The sequence below is a fragment of the Dipodomys ordii genome, unplaced genomic scaffold (assembly GCF_000151885.1).
Source record: "Dipodomys ordii isolate 6190 unplaced genomic scaffold, Dord_2.0 Scaffold97, whole genome shotgun sequence".
NCBI lineage: Eukaryota > Metazoa > Chordata > Mammalia > Rodentia > Heteromyidae > Dipodomys > Dipodomys ordii.
Genome location: NW_012267313.1, coordinates 816,610 through 830,089, shown reverse-complemented (window position 1 = coordinate 830,089; position 13,480 = coordinate 816,610). Strand labels below are relative to the sequence as shown.

Sequence of the window (13,480 nt, the reverse complement as noted above, 5' to 3'; positions counted from 1 at the left end):
AAAAAAAAAAAAAAAAAAGAAATTGGGTGAACATCTGAAGAAAAATTTATATCACTCTGGAATTCATACAGACAGGTTGGGTGCTGCGGCATGTACCTGCAGTCCTAACTACTCAGGAGGTTGAGGCAAGAGGATCACTTGAGGTCAGAAGTCACTCTGGGAACAAATGAGACTGTTGCTTTTAGAGTAAAAAAAAGTATAATAAAATCTAAAGCCATACGTTTCTCTGAACAAAATATAGGATTATTTACATAGTGAGGTAACATTTTCTCCAGGTGACATAAATTTCTCAAAATATTGCCCAGACTGTAAGACACACATATAAAATTAAAATGTTTAATGTTAGTTAGCATCTGAAGAGCCACTTCTAGAAAACCTAGAACGAAAATGAAAAACAAAGGCAGGTCAAGGAAGAATGAACTCATATTTTATCATCCGACACAAATGGGGGTGCTATGTAGTACACATTGCTTCTGTTCTTTCAAGCATGTCACTAACAATGCATTTTCATGCTATTTGATATTACTTAATATTATTACTATTTGACCAAAAAAATTAGTCATTCTAAACTAAATTATACAATTCAAGCACTTCAAGAGCAGGAAGTTGTTTGTCTTATGGAAAATTTTACAGGGAGCAGATCCTCCCGTACCTCTGGGATCAATGACCTAAACCAGAGGCCTGTTAGTTTATTCTGAGAGTAACTGTTGTTTTGTTAACATTTGATGTGTTAGCCATAAGACCTGCAAGTGTTTTGAACATGATTACACATATGACCAGGTCTAGTAGTAATCGGAGAAGCTAATACCCTTAAGTAGTTAAACTTCAACTTATCATCATTCAAATTATAGCTCAAGTGTAAAGGAAACTCTCTTTATAGTTACTCCTTCTACATTAAGAAACAACAATATTCGTGGAGAAATGTGAGAGAATGCTTAAAGTTTTACTTAAAGTTTGCTATTGTCCTTTCAGAAAGGGGAATGTTGCCCAAGGCTTCATTTAAGCATTGGTGCCAAAGAGGGCTGGGCTGGGCATGAATCCCTGCTCCAAACTGACCAGTAGTAGATTTGTCAAATTACTCAGCTTCTCCGTTTTTGTAAAATAGGCTGATACTTCCTGTCATAAATCGTGAGTCAAGAGGAAGTAAAGCATCATGCCCAAGGAGACACTCATCTAACAGATGTGCCTTCTCTTCCTCATACCTGATGTTGCTTCTCCTCCCTTTCCAACCTCTTCAAAGTACTTTTCAAAATCTCCTTTTCTCCTGATAAGTGGATCGAGGACTTTATTGGGTACATGTAAACTTTAGAAGAAAATATAAGAAATAAAAAGGGAACTCTACATGAACCAAAATTGTATAGAGCTACTTGGGCTTGATCCATTTGGGCTGCTGGCTGGTCGTGTATAAACAATGGATATTTATCGCCCAGAGTTCCAGAGAGAAGAAGATGCAAGATCAAGCTGCTAGAAAATTAGTCTGCTAAGACTCCTGGTGGTGCACACAGGCTGTATCCTCACATGGTAGAAGGAAATGGTGTCTCATTTATAAGGGCACTAATCCAACCATAAGGGCCTACTGACATCCCAAAAGCCAGATTTCCTACCACCACCTTGAAGATGAGCACTTCAACATATTAACTGGAATGAGGACCACAAATCAGTCATTTGAAAAAACACGAATATGATGAAAACAACAAATTACCCATGTTACCTCTGTTCAGAAAGATCCAATAACTTGACAATGTTTACATTATAAACATACTTCCAGCTTTGGTCCTCTATGCTATTTTTAATTTGTATATGAGAGAATTTTTAAATAACCATGGAATCATAATATATAGCTACTATCATTCTACTTTTCCAATGTAATAATATCTTGTGAAAACTTGCCATGTCATGAGCTGCTCTTCAAGATCATATTACAATAGGATATTGTGATTTCTTTATCTGTCATGTACATTATTTTTAGTTTCCTGTTATTTTAAACAATGTAATGTTTGTAAGTAAATCTTTTAGCATGCTTGTGACTGTTGCTGAGAGTGAACTTCTACAGAAAGAATTGAGAGCTCATGCCTGTAATCTTCGGTACTACAAAAGCTGGGATCTGAGAACCTTGGCTCAAAACCAGCCTAGGCAGAAAAGTCCATGAGACTTCTACCTCCAATTAACCAGCAAAAAGCTGAAAGAGAGCCAGGCGCGGGTAGCTCAAGCCTGTAATCTTAGCTACTTAGGAGGCTGAGATCTGCAGATCATAGTTCAAAGCCAGCCCAGGCAGGAAAGTGCGTGAGACTCTTATCTCCAATAAACCACTAGAAAAACAGAAATGGTGCTGTGGCTCAAGCAGTAGAGCACTCGCCTTGAGCTGAAGAGCTGAGGAAATGTGCCCAAGCCTAGAGTTCAAGCCCCATGACTGACCAAAAAAAAAAAAAAAAAAAAGCTGAAAGGGCAGGTACAGCTCAGTTGGTAGAGTATCAGCAAAAAGCCAGAGCTGGAGGCCTTGATTCAAGCTCCAGTATCAGAACAACAACAAAAATTGTTAGGAAGGAAGGAAGGCAGGAAGGAAAGAAGGAAGGGAGGGAAGGAGGGAGGAGCAGTAAAAGCTGTTTAGCCAAAGGTTATCTAAAAAAAGCAAGTTCTTGATTAAAAACAGCCAACTGCACTCTAAAAAGCTTTAGCCACATTACACTCCACCATGAATGTATTTGCTGTGGTTTGAATATCTATGGGTCCCCAAATTCACATGCTGAAATTCTCTCTCCCAACACTATGGTATTAAGAGATGGAAATTTGGGGAGGTATCCAGATACAGCCCTCAAGAATAAGCTTAATGCTTTTTTTTTTATTGTGAAAACACCATACAGAGGGGTTATAATTACATGGACAAGATAATGAGTACATTTCTTATCAAGCATTGTTGTCTCCTCCTTTGTTTCCCCTTCCCATCCCTTCCCACCTTCCCCCCAAAGTTGTAAAGTTCGTTTTTCGACATAACAACTTATACAACTTATTGTTGCAATGGGTCTACCTGTATCCCTATTTAAACAATTTGTTTTTTCCCTTCCCCTCCACAAATTATACCAACATCAAATACAGTGAGAGCAGGTGTTATACCATGGGGGAGGAACATACAGAGCAACAAAGAAATAATCTTATAAATATGTTAGAAACAATCGCAAGAAAGAAAAAACATTTGAGTCCTTATCTTGGGGTTCATTTCACCTAACATCAACTTATCTGACCTTTTCTGTTTGTCTCAGACATATACTAGTTATTGCAAATAAGGGAAACCATGGGACCTATGTTTCTTTGGGCCTGGCTTACTTCACTTAATGTAATTTTTTCCAAGTCTTTCCATTTCCTAACAAATGGGGCAATGTCATTCTTTCTGATGGAGGCATAGAACTCCATTGTGTATATATACCACTTTTTCTTGATCCATTCATCGACTGAGGGGCATCTAGGTTGGTTCTATATCTTAGCTATGGTAAATAATGCTGCAATGAACATAGTTGTGCTGGTAGCTTTAGTATGGTCTTGTTTGTGAATATTTGGGTAAATGCCCAAAAGTGGGGTTGCTGGGTCATAGGGGAGTTCTATGTAGAGTCTTTTGAGGAACCTCCAGACTGCTTTGCAAAGTGGTTGAACAAGTTTACACTCCCAAAAGAGCACCAAGGCTGGGACATGGACCAAATGGCAGAGCAAACACAAGGCCCTGAGTTCAAACCCCAATACCACCTCCCCTCCCATACACACACAAAAGAGAGCCTCAAAAGAGACTTTTGCTCACCTCTTCCTATATGAGGTTACAGTGACCAGACTGGTCTCTGAGGAAGTAGGTCACAACAAGATCTGAATTAACCAAGACTTTGGTCTGGGACTTTTCAGCTACCAAAACTGTGAAAAATTTGTGTTGCTTATTAAGCTACTGTATGGTAGTCTTCTATAGCAGCTCAAGTTGATTGAGACACAATTGGGGTAGCTTACCCTTGTACCATTATCCAGCTCATTTCTACTTTGGGTTTTTTAAGTTTCAATTATCACTGACCATAAGCTCTTGTCTAAAAGATTTAGGGACTTCTCTTGCAGTGAGATTTTTTTTCCATAATACGTACAAGTGATTTAAAAAAGCATGATGCAAGAACCACATATATCATGCACACCATTGTGCTTAAAATGGGACTAATCTCTGAGCTTATGATCACAAGTAAAATTGGGTTAAGACAGAGCCACTTGGCTCAGTGACTGCATTATTTACTTCAATAATAACAACAGGTTATGACATATGGGGGTTAAAGGCAATACTAGGACTGTGAGGGAACAGGGAAGTTTTCCTTGAGCCAAAGCTGATATAGTCACAGACTGGTCTACTCAGAGGTGTTTGCTTTCAGGGCTACTTCCTTGTAGACATTCATACTCCCTACCCATTAGAATTTCTAAGGAAATATAACTCCAGATTCGAAATCCCCTTTCCCCTAATGATTTTTCTATACAACAAGCATTTACCACATTGCTGATATTTTAGACTTTCTTAAGCGAGACAGTTATTGCCCACAAGGTTGTTGGAAATGTCAATGATAGTAATGGTAAAACATGGGAGAGAAAACATGCAACTGGAGCCCCAAGAATGGCCCCTGGTATCAAATCCTGGCTAGTGATAGCTTAAGAGGCTCCCAAGTCCTGAGAATTTCTCCTTCCTCTGTGAAGCTATCTACTTGCCAACTTCTTAGAATATAGAAACAAGAAAATTGGGTTTTTCAGATTATAAAGTATTTATGATTGCTGTGGAGCAGGACAGTGTTCAACATGAGAGGATAGAAGGTGAAAAATCTGAGCTCCTCCTATTCATGATTCTCATTGCTGGTTTTCTTTCTCTTCCTATTTCTCAGTATTTGTTAGTCTGAGAAGTGTAAAACTACTTAATTACTATATCATGGGTTTTATGGATCAAATGCATTTTACAGTTATGCTTATAATCAAATTCTAGAGAGTTATATATTGTTAACGTGTCTCTACCAACTATTCTTCCTTCAGGTATAGATTTTGGCATGCCTCAGATATGAACACCTCTATCACTCAGTAAATCTGTTTCAGGAAATCTATGAAACAAATACTGCTTTCCCTGAGTCTTTGTATCTCTGAGAATTTGTTCTTGTCTGTAAGCTTGAAAAACAACATTTACTTCATAATCCTTAAGATATTAAGTGCTCTGAAACTCACTGCTGTGCCTAACTCTCTTCTTCACCCTTTTGTAGGTAATTTTTAACAAGTTTTTTAAAACTCTTTACTATTCACCCATGACCTATAAACATTTGCTAAACGTTACCTAAGTACAGTTTTCTTCTCATTTCTACCCTAGAGACAGCAAGATCTTTAGATTTCTACACTAGGTATGAGTTTCAACTACTTGAAAGCATTCTTATTCTTGTTATGTCATACGCAAGATCTTTAGATTTCTACACTAGGTATGAGTTTCAACTACTTGAAAGCATTCTTACTCTTGTTACGTCATACGAGCTTTGTTGACCACTTCTAGTTCCACATTTCATTCTCTTCCTCTGTAACTGTCTACTTCCTTCTTACCCTTAGCCACATTCCTATACATTCTGGGGGAAATGTCAGGTTTGTCCTGATCACTATCAAATTATTCATGGTATGGTGTCACAAATACTGTCCCAAGAAACACAGAACTTATCTTAATAATCTTAACACAGACCTATCTTAATAATCTTAATGTCTTTTATGCTCAATTCTTTGAGTCCATTTTGCTTGATTAGGTTATTGTTGATGTTGGAGACTGACCTGAGGGCCTTGTATGTGCCCTAATCTTAATGTCTTTTATGCTCAATTCTTTGAGTCCATTTTGCTTGATTAGGTTATTGTTGATGTTGGAGACTGACCTGAGGGCCTTGTATGTGCCCAGGACTTGCTTTACCACTGAGATACACTTACAGTGTACCTATGTTCTTGACATGCTCTTTTCACATGGAAGTTCATTTTAATCCCTTATTCTTTGATTTTGAGAGCTAAAGTACAAAAACAATTATTAGATATATAGATACAGATTTTTTTTGTAGGTTCTGGGCACTGTCCCGGAGCCTTTGTGTTCAAAGCTCTGCCACTTGAGCCACAGTACCACTTCTAACTTTTTCTGAGTAGTTTATTGGAGATAAGAGTATCATGGACTTTCCTTCCCAGGTTGGCATTGAATAGCAATCCTCAGATCTCATCCTCCTGAGTAGCTAGGATTACAGGCATGAGTCACCAGCACCTGGCTAACAATCATTATTTTTAATGACATTATTTATCTACTTGTGTTTGGAACTAAATACATCAAAATAACACAGCTGTGGCTTTTTAGCTCACTCTTTGAAACAAAAAGGAAAATGACAGACATGAAACTTCACACATGTGGCTTAAAAAAACCCAATAGGAAAAGTAATTACATACAGAAAGTGAAAATAATTTAGTCACTGGCTACTTTCATATTTTCATGAAAAACAAAAATCCATGGTAAGATCAAAGTAGAGAATTTTATTTTCCATGTTTTTCTTGTTGAGTTTCTTTTGAATTCAGGAAGAAAAACTATAATTTGAAATGGTTAATGTGGTAACTATAAATTTGTTACTAAAAAGTTAAACTCATCTGGGTGCGGTGGCATAGACATATAAATCTCAGCAATCGGGAAGCTAAAGCAGGAAGATCATAAATTTGAGGCTAGCCTGGGCTGCACAGTAGAGGAAAGGAAAAGAAAAGGAAAAGGAAAGGAAAGGAAAAGAAAGGGAAAGGAAAGCAAAGGAAAGGAATGGAAAGGAAAGGGGAAAAAGGAAAAGAAAAGGAAGGAAAGGAAAAGAACAGGAAGGAAAGGAAAAGAAAGGAAAGGAAAGCAAAGAAAAGGAAAAAGGAAAAGAAAAGGAGGAAAGGAAAAGAGGAAGTGGCACTGTGGTTAAAGTGGTAGAGCACTAGCCTTGAGCTGAAGAGCTGAGGGACAGCGCCCAGGCCCAGAGTTCAACCACAACCAACCAAAAAAAAAAAAAAAAGAAGAAGAAGAAGAAGAAGAAGAAAGGAAAGGAAGGGAAAAGGAAGGGAAAGGGGAAAGGTAAAGGAAGGGGAATGGTAAAGAAAGGGGAAAGGAAAGGAAAGGAAAGGGAAAAGAAAGGAAAAGGGAAAAGGGAGGAAAAAGGGGAAAGGAAAAAGGAAGGGAAAGGGAAGGGGAAAGAGAAGGGGAAAGGGAAGGGAAAAGGGAAGGGTGGGAGGAGAAGGGAAGGGAAGGGAAAGGAAGGGAAAGGAAGGGAAGGGAAGGGAGGGGGAAAGAAAAGTCATAGGAGGGGAAGGAAAATAAATATATAATATATTTTATTCCAATTTGGTTTGCCTCCTGTATTTCTAAATTTTCCCCATGTCTTTCCAATTTTATATCTTCATAGCTATGTTTCAAATAAAGAATTTCTCTACATTGAAACATTATCCACATTCACAATACCCATTCCTCTCTCATCTTAGGTGCAAGCTGTGCGCTATTCAAGATTAAAGGTGATTACAAAATTGTTCATTCCTTTAACAGAAAAGTATCTTGTGATATAATTTCTGACAATGTACTATATTTTGGTATTATAAGTCATCCTTTGATATATTTACAGACATTGCAATGTAGAAATGCCAAATATAACTTAATAGTTGATTTTGAAAAATATATTGACACTTTATCACCAAAGAATTCTTCAAGGGTTCATACAAATAATAAATGAAAAAGGAGATCTATATACATAGCAAATACAAATGCAAACAATGAGCATTGAGTTCACTTGTTCTAGAAGCTTTTTGTGATGTTTACTGTGTGCCAGGTGCTGTGGCAAGTGCTAGATCTAGATTTATCCAATGCCATCTGCTTGGATGTAATTTACTCCACTTCCTCTTTCCTACTCTGCTCAAAAACAAAACAAAACATTCATAGAGTCATTACCATGTTGTTATAATGAGCAACTCTATTGACTCAGTCTTTCCGTAGCATTATCAACATCTTAACTGCTAAGTTCTTGAAGTGTTAAGGGATAGCCATGAATTATTGCCCAAAGCTTAAGTGAGGCACAGATAAACATAGTGCAACATGAAAAGCATTTTTGGTCAAAATACGCTTCTTTTAACTAAGAAGGTAATGTTATAGATGTGGAATGGTTATCTGTGAAAGCAATTACTTTCATGTATATTTTTATAGGAACTTGGTATTTGTCCAATGTTCTTTTTACAAAGCTCCTGCTTTTACTCTACTATCTTATTCAGTTATATTTTTATTGTTAGCATTTAAAATGAATTATACAATAACTAATATGCAAAAATTAAGAAAATTCCCTTGTAATTTTTATACCCAGGGAAACAATTACCAATGTATTGCTATATACCCGTCTCATCTGTATTCCTGTATACACAATTCCCATTTATTGGCCATTAATTTTTCTTTTTACTCTCTGGACTACAGGATTACTTCTTTTACTGCTTTCACTTCATACTTCATAGGCCTTAGCCTTGAAATTAAGGTGATAAATTCATTTAGCACCTCAACAACACTTCTGAACACTAATTCCACGGAGTTTTCTAACTTGCCAGTTCTTTTTTTTTTTTTTTGTGGGTCATGGGGCCTGAACTCTGGGCCTGGGTGCTGTCCCTCAGCTCTTCAGCACAAGGCTAGCGCTCTACCACTTGAGCCACAGTGCTACTTCTGGCTTTCTCGGCTTATGTGATGCTAAGGAATTGAACCCAGGGCCTTATGCATGTGAGGCAAGCACTCTATCACTGAGCCACCTTTCCAGCCCCTAATTTGCCAGTTCTTGACTGTTCCTTTTCTTCTTCACACCACACTGATCAGCACATACCTGTTTCTATGAGCAAAATCTCTCCACAGTGTATCCTGTCCCTATGCCCAGCTTTACACTAGCACACCAACTAACCCTTGATTTGAGGTCTAATGCTCCACCTAGTGGTACACAGGCACAGCCTGGGATGAATCTCAGGGAAATCAGCAAGTCAGAACCATTGAAGTCAGTTATAGACAAATATGGAAAAGGCTAAGAAGCCTTGGAATGTAGTGGTCCACTAAGAGGCTCAACCCCAGCACTAAATTCTCCTAAGGAAATAGCCCAAAACTCCAAACCAGTAACTATCATTATCATCCTTGAGAAAGGATGACAAGCCATCATGGCATGTCTTTACTTATTGCTATCACAAGATAAATTTGACCCAATGACCAGACTATTAACTACATCCTTCTTGAATTTTCATAAAATGTAAACAAATCAAAACAGAGTGTTTGTTTGCTGATGTACTGCTTCTTCCACCCCGTGCCCTCTTAATGAACACCTGTCATGCTATAGAATTACAGGGTTTAATTGACCTTGGCCAGTAAACTGGGAATGAGATTACTCCATGAAAACAATAAAGAAGGAAATCTAACCTAACCAGGGACAGACAGGGCTTCCCCCCAACACACATACACACACAAAAACTGACTAAGCTGATATTTTTGAAGTCAGGCAAAGATGAAGGGCATTATTTTAGACTCAGTAATACAAAGACAAGTGAATATACTCCATTAAAAAGATAATCTACTACAAGGAATTGTATGTACATCAAGATATAAAATGCAATTTTCCTTAAATCTTTCCCTCTTTGGGAAAATAAAAAATAATACCAATATGTTACATTTTAAGAGGAAGGTTGAAAACCACATAAAAATGTTCTTCTATGGGCTGTCAGCTATAGTTCTTAATGACATGTTTGATGTGAAAAGCACCAACTCAGCTCTGTAGTATGCTACATAATCAGGTTAGCCAAGAGTACTGCTCTGAACCACATGCTTTTGGCTTCATATTTCTCATCTGGCTCTGTTGGAGCAATACCACCCATGGAACAATTATTACTACCTCAATGACAACTCGTTTGTCCTTTGATGAGCACTGTTAGAAAATTACATTACACATGGAAACATGTATGTATGTCCCTGAAACTTTGGTGTTCAGGAGAACCAAGGTTAGGGCCATCCTGACAGGTCTCCTTACTGTTTTGCAAGACCATACAGCTCACATCCTGTATACACATTTCTCAGAGCCCTCTCTCAGTTGTCTCTTTGCAAAGGAATCTTGAGCATCCACAAGCCATATTATCTTGACAGCAAGTTCTGACTCCTAGTTTCCTTTCTTTGCATGTGACTGAATAGTAGGTATGCGACAAGTGATCCACATAAAGCTAGATAGATACCACTGCTGCCAACGCAGTGTCAGGCACTACTCTGAGATCCCATGTAGCACTGTGGAGCTATTCTAATTCCTTTAACTGAAATGCCCAAGTTCTGTTTGTTCGATTTTTAAGTTGACAGATGTTATACCTTGTTTCCTCCATTTGCTATTGCTTCACTGATGGCAAAAATAGTGAAAGATTTTCTATCAATATTTTTATGAATATGCCAATACATATTAAGAAGACAAGTATTTCTCCTATAAAGTAACTATTAATTTGATAAATGCTTATTATTATAAAATATGTGATGGTCACAGTACTAGATGCTAAAAATATAAAGTTGAATGGAACACAACATGATTTCACTGTTATCCTTTTACAAATGTAGTATATAAAACAAGAGTCTGGGGTATGTAACTACTGCTTATCTGCTGATACTATTATAATTGTGCTCATTTATGCTTTAAAAATTGTGTGGTTTGTTTGCTTCTTTCTTTTTTTTTTTTTTGGACAGAGTCTCACCAGTAGTCGGTATGGTTACATACGCCTATATTTCCAGAATTCAAGGTTTTGGTGGGTTAATGTATTTGAGTCCAGTAGTAGTAGTGGTACAGTGGTACATGCAACTTTACCAGCTTAAAATTATGACAGATTTTTAAATTGAAAATACTCCAACAGAGCCATCAATACTCACCAATACTGTAATATCTCTTTAGTTCTGTGCGTCTGATTTCCTTTAACTGGTTGTTTTTTCTCTTCTTTTTCTCATCAGCAATACATTCCTCTTCCACAGCAATGTTACATTTGTCTTGTTCTAAAATAACTGAATTTGTATCTTCTTTCCCAAGATGAGTTCTTGTGGTTACTGCTGAGGTTGTTTCTGCATTTTGTTTGGCTTGTTTTTTCTTTTTCAATCTAGAAGTGTGAAAAAATATCAGAGACATGTTTAGAAGAAACCCTATTCATTTCATGCTATTGGGCTTTGAGAATTAATCATGTCGATAGAAAGCACTTCTCTTACAAGATTTTTAACTATATTCTCCTGGCATTTATTTTCTTTTCTAAGCACTTAAAATATTTTACTTGGAGACCTTTGTCCTTCCTTTAATCATATATTCACAATACTGTATCTCAGAAGAATATCAGGAAATGTTGTGCAACTCAGAGAAAAAGGAGATTCTCTTATTGGCTATTAAATACTGAATTTTTTTTTTAAATTGTTGGTTGTGGGGCTTGAACTCTGGGCCTAGGCACTGTCCCTGAGCTCTTCAGCTGAAAGTGAGTGCTCTACCACTTGAGCTACAGTGCCACTTCTGATTTTCTGGTAAATTGGAGATAAGAGTCTCAAGGACATTCCTGGCCCAGCTGGTTTGAACTGCGATCCTCAGATTTCAGCCTCCTGAGTAGCTAGGATTACATGTGTGAGCCACCAGTAGCAATATTGAATGTTTTTTGAAAAATCAAGACATACAGTAACTCCACTATATATCCATGTTTGCGTGGTACATATATTTTAAAACAGTACTTGTGGTACTTTTGAATTATGGACAAATGCATATGTAAAAACAGGTTTTACAATTTCCTCCTTACTTGCTCAGTACCAAGGTTTGCATGGTGTGAACTGGCTCAGGTCCGAATAACTTTTACTGTTCTAGTATGATAACAGGCCTAAAGGGTTACACATAGGAAATGTCAATTTGTACTTGTAGTTATAACTACTAATAATACAGCCCTCTGAAACCTTAGTAAATGTATTTGATGATTCCAATTCTTTACACCTCAGGCAAGATATATGAAATCAAACTTATCAGAATTTGTTGACAACCAATCATTTGAAATCTTTTCAAGCTAATATATTACTCTGTAATTAACTGATGTTTTACACTGTGTTTATTAGTTCTTCTTGAGAAAGTTTTTGCTTTGCCAGAGTGAGAGCCTTGGTCTCTTATCCATGCAACATTTTCTTTATCACAACCCTTCTGTCTAGATAGAAAAGTATCTAGGTACAATTCGCTTCCTCTTACATATTCCAAAGGTCTTTGCCTTCTTTTTATTAAATATTTTATTGTTATTATAAAAGTGATATACAGAGAGGTTATCGTTTTAAGAGTCAGGTAATGAATACATTTCTTTTTGTACAATGTCACCCCTTCCTTTTCACCCTCTCCCAGTTTTTCCCTCCTGTCCCTGCCCACAGTTGTATAGTTCATTTTCAACATAGTGTCTACCCAGTACCACTGCTGCATATCTTTGCCTTCTTGAGCCTCCGGAAAACTTGATGTTGGGCAATGGATAAAGAAATATGTGGGCAGAAAAACAACTGTAGATTAGTACAGAGATAAAGTGTGATTTTATGCTGCTTTGTTCTATGATGAACAGTTGAGGAAGATCTGCCCCTGTGGCTTTGTTCTGACTTCAGGATAAAGACCTAACTCCCTGAGCATTCTTTGTACATTAAATGTGACAACTGTAGGGCCTTAGCTATCCAGTCTCTTATTGAAATTAGTTATTATATGGTAACATATAACACAAAGCACACAAAATACTAAAATATCCCCCTAACAATAAGCATATAATGACATGAGAACTAAGACAAGTATCATTAAAAACAGTGGGGATAAAGGTAGCAAACTTCAACCACCAACTGAATATGATGAGTAGGCTATTACTCACTGGCCAATGAGAAGCCAGGCTGCTAGATTCTCATTGGTTGCTAAAGGAATACAGAGGCTGAGATAAGACAGCTGGGGGAAAAAAATCACAGATGAGTAGATGTCTCCTCTCTCAGCTGTCTTATTATGTTTACTTATTTTTTTAAATAAAAACCTACAAAATCAGAAACCAAACAAAATTAGAGACTCATAAAAAAGAATCATGTTCAAAAAGCACGTTTCAGTTTTCTACCATGAGATTTTAAACTGTTTTTCTCACAAAAGAGTAGGTGGTTCTTCTCAAAGTGGGATCTCATTGTGCTTAAAATAAGGTAATTTTTCTGCCTATCAACTTACTATATGAGGCTTGCATTAATGTGCAATAACCTAGATACTACAGAGATTATAGGAAGATGTGTCTCTGCACCAAGCAGATCGATCGCTTCATCCAGAATGCTAGCTATGGGCAGGCTGATCCTATTGTTATATTTGCTGATCAAAAATATGTTTGAGGGGCTAGGAAGGTGGCTCAGTGGTAGAGCGCTTGCCTTGCATGCCTGAGGCCCTGGGTTCGATTCCTCAGCACCACATAAGCAAAAAGA

The 13,480-nt window shown here is 37.3% G+C and overlaps 1 protein-coding gene across 2 annotated transcripts in view; it reads right to left on the bottom strand.

Moving 5' to 3' along the window:
• Ncoa7 (nuclear receptor coactivator 7) overlaps nt 1-11,142 on the bottom strand; it is a 64,488-nt gene extending 53,346 nt beyond the window's left edge. For both annotated transcript variants that reach the window (XM_013026841.1, XM_013026842.1), the window contains exon 1: nt 10,922-11,142. The gene's annotated coding sequence lies outside the window, so the exon portion shown is untranslated. The remainder of the gene's footprint in view (nt 1-10,921) is intronic.
• Between the last annotated feature and the right edge of the window lie 2,338 nt (nt 11,143-13,480).